This window comes from Tupaia chinensis, unplaced genomic scaffold, assembly GCF_000334495.1.
Source record: "Tupaia chinensis unplaced genomic scaffold, TupChi_1.0 Scaffold146687_1, whole genome shotgun sequence".
NCBI lineage: Eukaryota > Metazoa > Chordata > Mammalia > Scandentia > Tupaiidae > Tupaia > Tupaia belangeri.
In genome coordinates, this window is record NW_006206544.1 from 4203203 (window position 1) to 4206103 (window position 2901).

The 2901-nt window shown below is 32.5% G+C and overlaps 1 pseudogene; it reads right to left on the reverse strand.

Moving 5' to 3' along the window:
• Positions 1–277: 277 nt before the first annotated feature.
• Positions 278–410, reverse strand: LOC114006269 (uncharacterized; annotated as a pseudogene).
• Between the last annotated feature and the right edge of the window lie 2491 nt (positions 411–2901).

Consider the following 2901-nt stretch of genomic DNA (forward strand, 5'->3'; position numbering starts at 1 on the left):
GTTCACCGCCCTAAAGTTTTCCTGTGCCTCTCCTTTGTAGTTAACTCCCCCACTTCTACAACCTCTTACAACCGCTGACCTGTTTCCTGTCTGTACAGTTTTGTCTTTTACAGAATATCATATGAATGGAATGATATATGGATATGGCTTCGTTCACATAGTAAAATGCATTTAAGATTCATCATATTATTGCAGAATTAATTGTTCATTCCTTTTTATTGCTGAATAGTGTACATCAGTATGCCATGGTATATCCATTCATTCCCTTGCTGAAAGACATCTTGGTTGCTTCCAATTTTTTATGATTATGGATAAAGCTACTATACATTCTTGTGTAGGTTTTTTTCAATGAGTAATAATCATGCCTCAGATAAACCTTATTGGCTACGATACTGCCACTGAGCAAAACTGTGTGTAGGTTTTTTTATGAACATAAGTTTCAAATTCACTTGGTAACACCTAGGAATGTGTTTTCTGGGTAAAATGGTAAGTGTATGTTTAACATCCCAAGAAACTGCCAAACTGCAGTTTTTCCAGAGGCTTTTTAAATATTGCGGTACAGACTGCAGATTGGAAAATCACTCTTAAACTAGTTCAACTATAAAATCAGATTATAGTATTAATAGTTTATCATCATCACTTTTAAAAATATTCTAGTTCAAAGTTCTTCTAAAAGTGTCAGTAATCATGGTAACTGAAGGATTTCAGGCCAATTACATGCAGCTAACACCATCTGGGAATAGTATTTATTACTCACATACAAAAATTACCAAGTTAAAGCAGTCTTTGTTTTAAAGAAATTTATAGAATGTAACTAGTTCATAAAAACGAACTTCAGACAAAGAATATTATACATCTCTACGAAGCACATTAAAAATTCTGCAAATGTTAACAAACAGCATATTTGTCCCACTTTAAAGCATCATTTCTCTCAAATATAGAACACCAAAGTACTAAAGAAAAATTACATGGCAGTTTCTCAGAATCATTAGTGAAACCCATCATTTGCATATAATATATATTACATGGTACCATTTCTATTCAGGTAGAATTATTCCAAAAATATTTGAAATATAGCTTTACATTGTACTCAGCCTTCTTCATTAAATTCAACCATAAAATTTCTTAAAGAATTTTTCTACATCTATTTCCTGAACTGTAAACTAAGTTTTCAGGTCTTCAAAAAGAAAATCTTTTTTTTTCTTTGCTTTTCCCTATAGGTCCTGTGAGTCAGAAGACAGTTAATTAGGCATTTAAATACTCAATGTGTTTTGTGTACAACCTATGTTTTAACGTCTTCCTCAAAAAGAAGATATGGGAAAAATAGTAGTTACCAATATAAATAAAACGTATTTTCACATTTCTAGACCTCCTCTGTTCATGATTTCATATGCAATTTTTGAACAGCTGAGCTAATTTAAAATGCTAATTTTTCTTCAGTTATTACAGTATTTACTACTCTTGACATTGATTGTCCTTCTGAAAAACGAAAACATTTAGATTTAACCATTCTAGAACTTGTCTGAGCCTACTAATATGCAGACTAAATTTTTAAAAATGTATTGTGAACTTTACCCTTCACTCTACAATCCTGCTAGTGGGTATAAACTACCAATCCATAGAACAAGCTATTTTCATATAATCAATTTTTTTAAGTCAAAAGAAGTAATTCCTTCTCTGAGTTTAGGATCCAGGGCCAACTACAAAGTGTGTATCCTATATACAGTTGCATGGGGACCCACACCTAATTTAATACTCTGCTGTCTCGGTCTTGACATTAATAATTTTGTAGTAAGAGGCCCCTCACTTTCATTTTGCACTGGGCCTCACAAATTATGTAGCCAGTTGTGTTAGGACCATAGCTTAATCACTAACCATGGCACTACAAGGACACTCCATGGAATTGTACACACTTTTTCTTTCTAAGAGAAGGGTTATAGGTTAGAAAGGTTATTTTTTGGGTTATAGCCTCCTGAATCAGCCAATTGGGCTTGTAAAGACTACAGTTCTATAAATTCATCCCTCCTTCTTTATCAAGGATAAGGGAAGGACAGGACAAAAATGGGAAAAAGTGTGATAGTCAAAAATCTTCCTTACCATTTTTATACTTACCAGACCTTCTCTAATGGTCTAGACCAATGAAGAGACTTATAATTTCAGGAGATACATCTAGTAATTCTATCCCTGTGTCCTTATTAACTCCCTATTTTATGTTCCAAAACCTAGAATCAAAGGAAACTTGGTATTGTGGATGAGATTTGGCATTACAAAGATATCAGTATGGACTGGATCCATTTTTACCACTCACCAGGTTTTGAATCTTAGACAAATTATTTAAGCACAAGGACACCAAGATTTTTTTTATTATTATTACATAGATTGATAGGGTACAAAGCAATGTTTTAATATAGGAATACTATATGGAATTATTAAATAAATCTAATTAACATATCCTTCACCTCAAATCTTATCACTTAGTGTAATGACAACATTTGAAATTTATCCACAGGAATTTTGAAATATACACTATATTATTAACCACAACCGCTGTGCTGTTCAATAGATACCAAAAACTCATTCCTACTGTCTAACTAAAATTTTTTTTCACTTTGACCAATATTCCTTTTTCTCCCCATGCCCTCCAGCCTCTGGTAACCACTATTCTACTCTTTGCTTGTATGAGTATGAGTTTTTAAAATCCACATATAAGTGAAATCATGGAGCATTTGTCATTTTTGCCTTGCTTATGTCACTTAGCATTTTGTCCTCGAGGTTTATTCATATCACAAATGACAGTCTTTCATTCATTTCTTTATTTTTATAGCTGAATAGTATTCCATTCTGTATGTATACCACAATTCCTTTATCCATTCCATTCATTATTTGATGATCAGTTATTTT